At 40.4% G+C, this 13,775-nt stretch overlaps 1 pseudogene; it reads right to left on the bottom strand.

Annotated features, from left to right (window-relative positions):
* Positions 1–12,177: 12,177 nt before the first annotated feature.
* LOC138441851 (large ribosomal subunit protein eL33 pseudogene) lies at positions 12,178–12,510 on the bottom strand (annotated as a pseudogene).
* Positions 12,511–13,775: the final 1,265 nt, after the last annotated feature.

Here is a 13,775-nt window from a genome sequence, read left to right on the forward strand (position 1 = left end):
TTCTAATTAAGTCAGCCAGCACTAGAAAATGATTACATTTATATTAGTTTTGCATTTACCTGAATGGTCTCTTTAATAGTACCTAGAAAAAAAAAAATGAACTTCAGACCTGTAAAGAACCTTCAGCACAGGCCCTGATTCCTCGAAATGAGAGGTGATTTCAACAAGTAAAAACCTCCCATTTCTCTTGACATTGGATCCATTATTCTTTATGCCACTAATGAGGCTGATATCATGCTGGAGGCAAGAGGAGGGGGCAGGCTCAGATAATATTAGTCAACTTCTACTTACACATAAAATGAAATCCAAACTTAACATGGCCACTAATGCTCCATGTTTTAATTCAGATGATTCCTGGGGGTGCCTCCTTCCTTCCTTTCTTCTGCCCTTTGCCTTAACCATGTTTCAATAGACCAACTTTCCTTCCCTTTCCTGAAAATATCAAATTTCTTTTTGCTCTTTCTGGTGACCCTGCCTAGAAAGGCTTTCTCCTTTTGGATAACTGGTCTTCAACTTTGGTAAGTAGACTTTTTAGAGGGTCTTCAAGATTTCTTCTAGTATTCATGTCCCTCCTCTTGACTATGAGTGGAACCAATGAATATGTTATATTACTCCTGTGATGAGGTTATTAATGAGTTGACTTTGTGTTAATCGAAAGGAAGACTCATGGGTGGGCCTGACTTAATCAAGTGAGCCCTTTAAAAGAGGGTGAAGTATCAGAGAGATGCTCTCTTGTTGGCCTATTGGAAGGTATGTTGTAAGAAGGGGAGGGTGCACAGCAAGGATCAGAGGGCAGTGTCTCAGTGCTGACAGTGGTCCCCACACAACAGCCAGCAGAAAAGAGGGACCCCAGTCTTCAGCCACAAGGAAATAAATCCTGCTGAAGACTGAACCTGAAAGGGAACCCCAAGCCTCAGATGAGATCACAATCCCAGCCAGCACCTTGATTTTGGCTTGCAAGACCCTGAGCAAAGTATTCAGCTAATGTGTACTTGGACTCCTTACTCACAACAACTTCGAGATAGTAAATTTGTGGCAACTTGTTATGTGGTAGTATAACTACCACATCTTTCCTATCTCAACTTATGTTACTTCTTCAAGAAGACATCTCTAAACACTAATGCCTCCATTGTTGTACTTTATCTCAACTCATGTCACTTCTTCAAGAAGCCTTCTCTAAACACTAATGCCTCCATTATTGTACTTTATTTTCTTAATAGCTCTTAATAGAATTTAAAGTCATCCTATTTGCTTTCACTCTTTGCTTACCGATTTCGTAGTTGTGTTCTCCAGCACCTAGAGTCTTATTTTACACACAATAGACACTCAATAAATATTTCTTGCCTGGATCATTGAATTCAAATTAGAGAGATTTTATCAACTGCCTATGATTACACTTCCAAATGATTCCCTGGACCACCAGGTGGCAGATAATTTAGAGAGTGAAGTAAATAGAATAGAAGAATCTTGGCCTGGTGACAGAATGTCAATTCTCTAACGGCAGCATCACCATCCAGACTTTAATCTAAAACCATCTGCCTTTATTTTTCTTAACCTGGTCAGTTGGACAGCACATCTGCCATTGCTGGTGTTCCTGGAGCCAAATTATACGATTAACTCTTATGAAACAAGAGCTTTGAAAGAGAATGGATTGATACTTTCATCAACTGAATGACCAGCCACAGAACATTATCTTTACTATCTACTTTTGGTGTGGTCACTTCTTTGTCCTGCATGGTTCAACTTCTTAAGTGTGGATCTCGTTAATTTGTTCTTAAAATTTCCTTTCTTCGCAATTTTGGAGCAGATGTTCTTTGCTTTAAGAGAATGGACTATTATCATAATGTGTCTCTCATCATATCATTGCTAACCTCACATACTCATTGTTATAATATGTACCCAGATCTCTGAGTACCTAGCTCAAACTGACCCAGGTTTGTAGGCAAGAGTTTCAGCACATGTGTAGAAATGCAGTAAAATATGTAAGGGAGAAAAAATGATTGTACCTCTATCCTTCTGAGTTCTTGGCTGGATCCTCATATAATAAAAGACTAACAAAAGAAAAACAAAAGCACGTGTATTAACATGTGTGCTTCATGTATTCATGGTAGGTACCCTCCAAACTGAGTAACTCCCAGAGGTGGCCCAAGTCACTTAAATACCATCGTTAGCTAAAGATTAAAAAAAAAAAAAAAAAAAGTTGAGGATTGGAAAAGCCATTTGATGGGGATTACCAGAAAAGGCACAGTAAATAAGTTAGATTTGTTGAATAACAAATTAAGTCAGTGCCTTCTCTGTTGATATTTGCCTGTGATTTAGTCATTCTTCTCATCCTGGTACAGAGAGAAATACCCTTACGAATGAAGATTTCTTTTATAAATGTCAATTATTCTTACTGAAGTGTAACTTCTTCTCTGTTTGCAGAGCTTCTCTTATGTAGGCAGTTTCTCAAAAATAATCACCTCAAAATAATCTTTATCACTATTGAAAAAACAAAATTCAATTGAGTAAATGTGAAGACCTAATTATCTTTCTTTAATGATTCCTGAATCAGGCAGCACCCTATCTAGTAAAAAGAAGAGCGCTCAAAGGTGTTGTATACAATGGGAGAGTTTTATAGGCAGGAGGAGGGTGGGGAAAGGAAGTTATTAGCAAACGAAAAGAAAGTATTGTTTCAGGCTCAGTTATCTGTCCTCTCTTTGGGGAGTAAGGGCAAGGTCTATGTTCAGATTACCTCTTCTTTCTTTGACTGGGGGTTGGAAGTGGTGATGAAGGGGGCTCAAGTGACAGGTCACCTCATTGGTGCTGACTGGAAAATTCCAAGCTGTCAGATTAAGATTACATTTTTTTTTTTTTTTTTTGAGGATTGAAACAGCCATTAGGTCAGACGTTAAATCTAGGTTTGGTATAATGGGCTTTAGCAGAAGTGACACCATCTTGGACATGTGATTTCCTCTTTAATGGCTAAAGAGGCATCTTCTAGGGTGATATATTCTGCTTTCTTTTAAATGTAAGAGTCATGAACACAGAGATCTTTATTTTTGTTATCCCCTATCCCCTGGAATACTGCCAGACCATAAAACAGATACTTGATAAATAGCTTTGAAGAAATAAATGGATATGTGAACAATCTCTTGGCACTTTGTTACCAAGTTGTGGCATATATCCTGCTTCTTACAGTGCCTCCCAAAGGAAATTTCTCTTTTCCTTTTGGAAAACCTAATTATTTAAATCCCACTCAACTGTTTTCTCTTTGGATGATGGTTGTAAAGATAGTTACTTCTGTAGTCCTTTATTGAATACCTACTCTGTTCCTGGTAGTTTGTGAGTTGCTGAGGACACAAACGTAGTTAGGTCTCCTGACCAAAATGAATTCACAGGGACTTCGCTGGCTGTAGAGTGGTTCAGAATCAGGGGACATGAGTTTGATCCCTGGTCCAGGAGGATCCCACATGCTATGGGGCAACTGAGCCTATGTGCTATGACTTCTGAACCAGTGTGCCCTAGAGCCCATGCTGTACAACAAGAGAAGCTGCCTCAATTTGAAGCTTGGGCTCCACAATTAAAGAGTAGCCCTCATTCAGGGCAACTAAAGAAGGCCCATGCACAGCAACTAAGACCCAATGCAGCCAAAATATGAAATAAATTAAAAATAATACAAAAATGAATTTACATTCTTGCAATTCTTATCTATTGCCACCTGCTTTCAAGATGGGGACATAACATAATTCTAATAGAAGAAGCACATATTCATGGAAGTATGCGAGTGTGTGTGCATGCTCAGTTGCTTCAGACATGTCGGGCTATCTGTGACCCCATGGACTATAGTTTCATAGGATTTTCCAGACAAGAATACTTGTGGGGGTTGCCGTGTCCTTTTCCAGGAGATCTTCCCAACACAGGGATTGAACCTGCATCTCCTGCACTGTTGGCGGGTTCTTTACTGCTGAGCCACTGTGGAAAGCTGTCATTGAAGTATAGATCCTGGGAATTCTGCAGATGATCCTAGTGAGTGTCTGGGTTTGTAATATTTATATCTTTTTCCATGACTTTATTAGTTAAGGTAATTCTAGCTGCTGAAAGAGATTAGCCTCAGTGGCATAGCATAATAGGAATGTATTTCTTGCTCCTGTAATTTCCAAAATAGGTGTTCCAGAGAAGTTGCAAATTCACCCAAAGCTAAGATTTAGGAATCCAAGCTCCTCCCATTTTGTAGATATGCTATCTTCAAATTCTAATGCTGCTGCTCAAGGGGAAGGAAAGATCTCATGGATCAGGCCCCAAATTGTTTCTGCACATGATCCATTGACTAGAGATAAGTTACGTGGTCACACTTAACTGCAAGGTAGATGGAGTGATGTGGTAATGTCCATACGGAGTACATTTATGTTCACCAGAGCTGAACAGGAAGAGGTGGTTTCTATTTGTCTAGCCAAAGGACTTTTAATAATTTTTTTTCTTTGAAAAGATCAGGCTGGTATTTTTTAGTTAAAAAAAATTGCCTCAGTGTTTGAGATAGTTTGGTTGGGTTTTAAAGGGAGGAATATTATTATCAAAATAATACACTAAAATACAGAAAATTTTCAGTCCTTCTGACAAAAACAAACACTTTAAGATACTTGTAGGAATGTAATGAATGTAGTAAAGAAAATGTAAAGGCATGTTCCAGGAGAAAAAGAAACAAGGTTTGGTAAATAGCCAGTAAGCATGTCCAGCAGATTCTCTATTGTTAAAGAAATTTCCTGAGAATATCTACATTAGCTCTGTTATTCATTCGGAGGGATAGAGTCAGGAGTCAGAATAATTGGGCTTTGTTTTTCTATTATCAGCCCTGTTGACTTTTTATCGGTACTTATACTCTCTGGGCCTCTGTAGATTTATGCAAAATGGGAACATGATACGCACTTCATATTTGTAACATATTTTGTTTGCAATATTGGATGAAATAATGACTATGGAAATACATAGTAAAATACCAATTGCAGTGTAAATGCAAGGTGGTACCTCTCTTTTCCTCCTCACCACTATCACCATTAAGATCACAAAATATTAGGAAAACATAGCAGGAAAGGTTTGTTGTAGTCCAGTTGAATAGTCATGTCTGACTGTTTGTGATCCCATGGACTGCAGCACACCAGGCTGCCCTGTCCCTCACCATCTCCTGGAGCTTGTTCAAACTCATATCTGTTGAGTCAGTGATGCCATCCAACCAGCTTATCATCCCCTTCTCCTCCTGCCTTGAGTCTTTCCCAGCATCAGGGTCTTTTCTAATAAGTTGGCTATTTGTATCAGGTGGCCAAAATATTGGAGCTTCAGCTTCAGTATCAGTCCTTCTAACAAGTATTCAGGATTTATTTCCTTTAGGATGATTGACTGGTTTGATCTCCTTGCAGTCCAAGGGACTCTCAAGAGTCTTCTCCAAATCACAGCTCAAAGGTATCCAATCTTGGGCATTCAGCCTTCTTTTTTATGGTCCAATTCTTGCATCCATTCATGACTACTGGAAAAACCATAGTTTGACTATATGGACCTTTGTTGGCTAAGTAATGTCTCTGCTTTTTAATATGCTGTCTAGATTGGTCATAGCTTTTCTTCCAAGGAGAAAGCATCTTTTAATTTCATGGCTACAGTTACCTTCTGCTGTGATTTTGGAGCCCAGGAAAATAGCCTGTCACTGTTTCCATTGTTTCTCCATCTATTTGCCATGAATTGATGGAACTGGTTCCATGATCTTCATTTTTAGAATGTTGAGTTTTAAGCCGGCTTTTTCACTATCCTCTTTTACTTTCATCAAGAGACTGTTTTGTTCCTCTTTGCTTTCTGCCGTTAGGGTGTTGTCATCTGCATATCTGAGGTTATTGATATTTCTCCCAGCAATCTTGATTCCAGTTTGTGCTTCATCCAGCCTGGCATTTCAGATTATGTACTCTGTATATAAGCTAAATAAGCAGGGTAACCATATACAGCCTTGACATACTCCTTTCCCAATTTTGAACCAGTCCATTGTTCCATGTCCAGTTCTAAACTGTTGTATCTTGACCTGCATACAGGTTTCTCAGAGGCAGGTAAGGTAGTCTGGTATTCCCATCTCTTTAAGAATTTTCCACAGTTTGCTGTGATCCACACAGTCTAAGGCTTTAGCTTAGTCAATGAAGCAGAAGTAAATGCTTTTCTGGAATTCTCTTGGTTTTTCTGTGATCCACCAAGTGTTGGCAATTTGATCTCTGGTCTTCTGCCTAAGTCCAGCATGAACATCTGGAAGTCCTCAGTTCATGTACTGTTAAAGCCTGGCTTGGAGGATTTTGAGCATTACTTAACTAGCGTGTGAGATGAGTGCAATTGTGCAGTAGTTTGAGCATTCTTTGGCATTGCCTTTCTTTGGGATTGGAATGAAAACTGATCTTTTCCAGTCCTGTGGCCACTGCTGAGTTATCCAAATTTGTTGGCATATTGAGTGCAGCACTTTAGTAGCATCATCTTTTAGGATTTAAAATAGCTCAACTGTAATTCCATCACCTCCATAGTGATGCTTCCTAAGGCCCGCTTGACTTTGCACTCCAGGATTTCTGGCTCTAGGTTAGTGATCACACTATTGTGGTTATCTGGGTCATGGAGATCTTTTTTTTTTTTTTTCATAGCTCTTCTCTTTATTCTTGCCACCTCCTCTTAATCTTCTGCTTCTGTTAGGTTCAGACTGTTTCTGTCCATTATTGTGCCCACCTTTGAACACAATATTCACTTGGTATCTCTATTTTTCTTGAAGAGATCTCTAGTCTTTCCCATTCTATTGTTTTCCTCCATTTCTTTGCAGTGTTCACTTAGGAAGCCTTTCTTATCTCTCCTTGCTTTTCTTTGGAACCCTGCATTCAGTTGGGTATATCTTTCCTTTTCTCCTTTGCCTTTGGCTTCTCTTTTTTTTCTCAGCTATTTGTAAGGCCTCCTCAGACAGCCATTTAGCCTTCTTGCATTTCTTTTTCTTGGGGATGGTTTTGATCACCACCTCCGGTACAATGTCACAATCCTCCATCCATAGTTCTCCAGGCACTCTTAATCCCTTAAACCTATTTTCACTTCTACTGTATAATTGTAAGGGGTTTCATTTAGGCTTAAACTGAAGACAGTAGGGAAAACCAATAGGCCATTAAGGTATGACCTAAATCAAATCCCTTATGATTATACAGCAGGGAAAGTGGGGATATCCAATTTGACCTCAGCTTTCCCTTGTACCCCTGCCTCTCACCCTCTAGATTCATACTGGAACCCTTCTAATAACTCATGCCCTCTAATAATCACGCCCACATCAATTTTTCATTCCCTTGTTAGGGGCCTAATGATAAACAACTATTATTACCTTTTAAAAATGATCTCTGACTCTATGGCTGGTACTAGAATATGTATATATTTTACCTACATGACCTCATTGGAGCCTCCCTCACAACAGCTCTAGGAGGCTGATTCTATTACCACCTCTCATCTTTCACACATAGAAAAGCCAGAGTTTAGAGAGGAGCAGCCACATTTGAAGTCACACAGCGCAACACCTACAGTCTGACTCTAGGGTCCGTGCTTGTGACTCCTTGTACTCCTTTGATTTTTCACGTGACTATTATGAGCTAGGACATGCCAGGCACCAAAGGCTTCCATGGTGAGGAAGAAAACATGATTGATTCCTGACTTTAAGGGACTTTTATCCTGGCTCTTGGGGCTTCCCAGGTGGCTTCAAAGTTAAAGAATTCACCTGCCAATGCAGGAGACACAAGAGAGGTGTGTTCAATTGCTGGATTGGTAAGATCCCCTGGAAGAGGAAATGACAATCTGCTCCAGTATTCTTGCTTGGAAAGTCCCACAGACAGAGGAGCCTGGCAGGCTATAGTCCATGGGGTCACAAAACTGATCATGTGGGCATATCCTAACTATCAGCAGCCTTCAGGCTCTTGCCTACACTTGTACCAGCAATGATCCCCCTGTAAAACCCTTTACCCTTGCTCAGCCTAGCTGGTTTCTCCTTACCCTGAAGAATCAGGTCAGGGATCACTTTTTCCAGCCCTTTTTGATTGCCCAGGAAGTACCTAGAAGGGGTCTCACATAAACTCCTGGGAAGAGGCAGTATTTCCTGGTGGTTAAAATCCTATATCTAGATGCAGACTTTCTTAGCTCAAATTATGGCTCCATCTCTTCCCAACAATGTGATTTTGGGTAGTTTACTTCACCCTTGCGGGTCTCAGTTTCTGTATGTGTAAAATGGGATTGTTACAAGGGTGAAATCAGGTGACACATGTTAAACAATTTGGCACTTGCATATTAAGTGCTCAGTTAACTTGTTAACTAGCATTAACTATCGTTATAAAGACTGACCAATACCATATAGCATTCTTATTTCTTTCACTTGCACAGGGTCTGCTATAGAAGACAGAGATGTTGACTTATAGTTCACCTTCAGTTTCAAAAGTCTGGTGTTTGAACTGAAAGGTCAACATCTCCAAACTCAGAATGCTGGTATCCTGAGCTAAACATAGAGAAGTTCCATGACTTGACCAAAATCTTTGTTTTTTTATATTGTTGCACACCTTAGTCAACACACCTAGTTCCATACCCTTCCCATAGAAACACTGGGCTGATTTATAATTTTAATTCACATCAGTCTTAGCTGATCTTCAGTGAGGAATAATTAGGTGGTGGTTGGTACAGAGAATGGTACCACACTCAGCCAGGAAGGGATTGTTTCCTCTAGCATTTCAGTTCTCTTGCTGGGATAGCTTTCCTTCCTTTCCTTTGTTGCTCAGAAGTTGAACCTGATGGGTCTCTGTGGGAAGCATAGTCATCTCTTTCTCTGCACTTCTTCTACCAGGCTCAGGCATGTTTATAGTCCCCAGGCAAGGATGAGACATGTCTAGGTAACCAATTAGCCAAAACAGAACATTGAGAGGCTGTGGAACACGTACAGATTTCAATGGATGAAAGGTCAGTGTCCAATAAATTGCGTCTGAGCAAGGTGTTTTCCTCTAGGGTTTGGAGTGCTGCAGAGCTTAATCTTGAATCTCCTAGGGTCTATAAAGGAAGCAGCAGGTGTCTAGAATATCAGTCTTCATTTGACTCCAAACATGTATGTCTTCTTGGCTCCAGAAAAAAATCTGTTTTGTCCACTGGACACTTTGGTTCACTCATTTCTTCCCTGTTGTGCTTAGAAGCCCCAAAGTCTGTCTGTAAGCTACACAGGTATGAACCTTCAATTAGAGTTGGATATGTAGAAGAAGAAGATAATAAACTTGATTAGTGTTATCTGAAATTTTGAAACAAATGCAATAAAGAATGTGGCAACTTTAAAATGCAGCTGCATATTTTTGGACATCTTTCCCACTCCTTAAATCTGGGAAGGTCTTTGATAGATTGAACCTATAAAAAGTGACGCTAGATGATTTCTGAGGCTAGGTCCTAAAATACAATGAAGTTTCCACCTTGCTCTTGGAATATTTGCCTTGGAGTCTTAAAGCCACCATGTAAGAATTTTGACTATTCTTAAGCTGCTGTATTGTGAAGAAGCCTAAGTCCCATGGAGCAGCCTCCTGATGCCCCAGTCAACAGTTTCAGCTGAAATTAGCTTCTGCATCATCCCAGCGCAGGTGTCAAATGTACTGTGAGTGAGAAAACTTCTAGATGATTCCAGCCCCCGGTCGTTTAAGTCATATCCAGACATCTGTGTCACCCCAGCCACGCATGTTTTCCAAACTGAGGCTCAGACATTCGGAGTAGAGACAAGGCAGCCCTATTGTTTCATGCCCCAAATCCTAACCTAACAGGACCCATGAACATGATAAAATGATTGTTGCTTTCTGTCATTGCACTTTGGGATGATTTGTTCTATAGCGATAGATAACTGGAATAGTGGTTTTCAAGGAGATATGCTCCAAGTGTCAAGTAAAGGAAGCAGGTAACTGCAAGCCCACATGGCAAGAAGCAACAAGAATCATGGAATTAGTAGAATTTAAGAATTATAAGCATCCTTAGGGTCATCTAGTAATTTACAGCCTTGCAGTTGCTGTTAGTCTGAATTTTGTAACATCTTCCAGCAGAGACAATTTGCTTTTTTTTTTACCTACTTCCAAATGGTCATGTATGGATGTGAGAGTTGGACTGTGAAGAAGGCTGAGCACCAAAGAATTGATGCTTTTGAACTGTGATGTTGGAGAAGACTCTTGAGAGTCCCTTGGACTGCAAGGAGATCCAACCAGTCCATTCTGAAGGAGATCAACCCTGGGATTTCTTTGGAAGGAATGATGCTAAAGCTGAAACTCCAGTACTTTGGCCACCTCATGTGAAGAGTTGACTCATTGGAAAAGACTCTGATGCTGGGAGGGGTTGGGGGCAGGAGGAAAAGGGGACGACCGAGGATGAGGCGGCTGGATGGCATCATGGACTCGATGGACGTGATTCTGAGTGCACTCCGGGAGATGGTGATGGACAGGGAGGCCTGGCGTGCTGCGATTCATGGGGTCGCAAAGAGTCGGACACGACTGAGCGACTGAACTGAATGATGAAGAACTTGTAACTCCTTGAAGCACCATCTCTTACAGTACACTGGATGCACTAAATAAAGATGGTGCTACTGCTAGACTGAGATTGTTGATGACAGAAAAGACACAGCCGCCTAAGAGAAAGTGACTTTGAGAAAAGGCTCCACCTATACAACTTAGCGGTCATGAAAAAAAATGACAGACACTAAGACACCTGCTGTTTGGACTTTTCAGGAGAAATTTGTCACACATTTTCTGCTGCCTTTTTTAAAACAGGCTTTGGTGATGTGTGGAGAGGTTCTTTTTCCAGTATCACTTTATGATGTGATATTTGATTCCAGTGGTAAAGGGAAATCAAAACTAGTCAGGGTAACCTTCTTAGAAATGTAGAGACTGATATATAGGCTCAAAGAATGTCTAAGGCAGGAAAAGAAGTCATATTTCATCACAATTTGAATATTAATAAACAGTGCAATACAGGTACAGAAAATGTTACTTCATTTTGCAGTAGATAGTAGGGTAAAGAGGACACAAGTACCAAGGGTTTAATTGTTCAGAAAATGTCAAATTCCAGTTGAGGAAAGTGAAAGTGAAAGTCGCTCAGTCGTGTCTGACTCTTTGCAACCCCATGGACTATATAGTCCATGGAATTCTCCAGGCCAGAATACCAGAGTGGGTAGCCTTTCCCTTCTCCAGGCAAAACCAGAGATCGAACCCAGGTCTCCCACATTGCAGATGGATTCTCTACTAGCTGAGCCACAAGGGAAGCCCTCCATTTGAGGAATTACCATCAATTCTGGGAATTCTATTTAAGAGGGACAGTGAGAGCCTAGACATTTTTCAGATGTCAACAAAATGTCTTTGTTTACAAGGTGGAGAGGAATCTAGATGGACACTGTGTTATGTAGAATAGTTTGGCTAAATAATATTCCAGTGTGCATGTGTGTATCACAACTTCTTTATCCATTCATCCATTACAGGACACAGGTTATTTTCCTATCTTGGCTATTATAAATAAGGCTGCTGTGAACATGGAGGAGGAGGTGTCTTTTCAAGTTTATGTTTTTATCTCCTTTGGATATTTCCCTGAAGGGGAATTGCTAGATTGCATGTTAGTTCCAGTGGCGCCAAGTGGTAAAGAATCTGCCTGCCAGTGCAGGAGACTCAGGAGATGCAGATTTGATCCCTGGGTCAGAAAAACTCCCTGGAGTGGGAAATGGAACCCTATTCCAGTAATCTTCCATGGAAAATTCCATGGGCAGAGGAGTCTTGCAGGCTGCAGTCCACAGGCTGCAAAGTGATGGACATGACTAAGTGACTGAGCATACACACATATTAGTTCTGTTTTTGACTTTTTAAGGATTCTCATACTGTTTTCTATAGTGTCTATTCCAGTTTATAATCCCACTGCTACTGCTGCTAAGTTGCTTCAGTCGTGTCCGACTCTGTGCAACCCCATAGATGGCAGCCCACCAGGCTCCCCTGTCCCTGGGATTCTCCAGGCAAGAACACTGGGGTGGGTTGCCATTTCCTTCTCCAATCCATGAAAGTGAAAAGTGAAAGTGAAGCTCACTAGCAGTATACAATCCACATCCATGCCAGCATTTGTTATCTCTTGTAGCTTTTTTACTTTTTAAACAAATCCACACTTTTTTTTTCAATAAGTTTAAATCCTCAAAGGGTACAGTATCACATGGATTCTGGGTCCAATGGCCTTCGAAGGAAGGTTGCTTCGGAATTTGGCGTGAACCATGCCACTGTTTCCATGAGCTTGAGTTATCTTTTCCCAGATTGCTCTGGTTTTGTTAGGTTTTCCACCAGAAGTTACTGTGTTGGTCTTTGCTTTGTACACAGAAACATATATCCTGCCTAGATAGAATTCAGTTTCATCTTGAACATATAAACCTTCAATTTTCAGGAGAGCATTGTGTTCCCTCTGGTTCCATAGACCCCGCTTATAGCCAGCAAAAATGGCCTTGGATCACAGCTTTCCAGACATATTTGTCGTTTTAGAAGTCCTGGTCCCAGCAGGCCTTCACAGGGGCCAAAATGGCTGAAAGAACCTCTTGTCGTTTTGATAATGGCAATTCTATTGTGGTTTTGATTTTCATCTTATGGATGTGAGAGTTGGACTGTGAAGAAGGCTGAGTGCTGAAGAATTGATGCTTTTGAACTGTGATGTTGGAGAAGACTCTTGAGAGTCCCTTGGACTGCAAGGAGATCCAGCCAGTCCATTCTGAAGGAGATCAGCCCTGGGATTTCTTTGGAAGGTATGATGCTGAAGCTGAAACTCCAGTACTTTGGCCACCTCATGCGAAGAGTTGAATCATTGGAAAAGACTCTGATGCTGGGAGGGATTGGGGGCAGGAGGAGAAGGGGACGACTGAGGATGAGATGGCTGGATGGCATCACTGACTCGATGGACCTGAGTCTGAGTGAACTCCGGGAGTTGGTGATGGACAGGGAGGCCTGGCATGCTGCAATTCATGGGGTCACAAAGAGTCGGACACGACTGAGCAACTGAACTGAACTGAATTGAATGACTGGTGATATTGAGCATATTTTCATGTATCTCTTTGCTTTTTGTATGTATATCTTCTTTGGAAAAATTGTCTATTCAGGTCCTTTGTCAATTTTTTTAGTTGACTTATTTGATTATATATATAGGATAAAAACCTATTATCATATATATGGTTTGAAAATTTTTTTTTTTACCATTCTGTAGGTTATCTTCTCACTTTGTTGATGATTCCTTTTTTGTACAGGAGATTCATAGTTTGATGTAGTTCAACTTGTTTACTTTTTTTACTTGTGCTTTAGGTGTCATATCCACAAAATTATCACCAAGGTCCACCTCAGGGGGTTTTATTTGCAAAGAGCTTTATTCTTCTAGGATTTTCTTGGTTTTAGTTCTAACATCTAAGTCTTTAATTCATTTTGAATTAAATAATATTTCTGAGTAGTGTAAGTTAGGGGTCCAATTTCATTATTTTACATGCAAGCATCCAATTATCACAGCACAATTTATTGAAAAGACTGTTTTTTCTTCATTAAATGAAGAAATTTAATGATATTAAAGACATTTTCTTCTTCTTGGCTCCCTTGTCAAATACTAGTTGATTGTATGTGCTTAGGTTTATTTCTGGGCCCTCAGTTCTATTGCATTGGTTTATTTGTCTGTTTTTATGCCAGTTTGATTTTATGTTTTGGTGACAATAACTTTGCAGGAGAGCTTGAAATCAGAAGTGTGATACCTCCTGATTT

The sequence above is a fragment of the Ovis canadensis genome, chromosome 5 (genome assembly GCF_042477335.2).
Source record: "Ovis canadensis isolate MfBH-ARS-UI-01 breed Bighorn chromosome 5, ARS-UI_OviCan_v2, whole genome shotgun sequence".
Taxonomy (NCBI): Eukaryota; Metazoa; Chordata; class Mammalia; order Artiodactyla; family Bovidae; genus Ovis; species Ovis canadensis.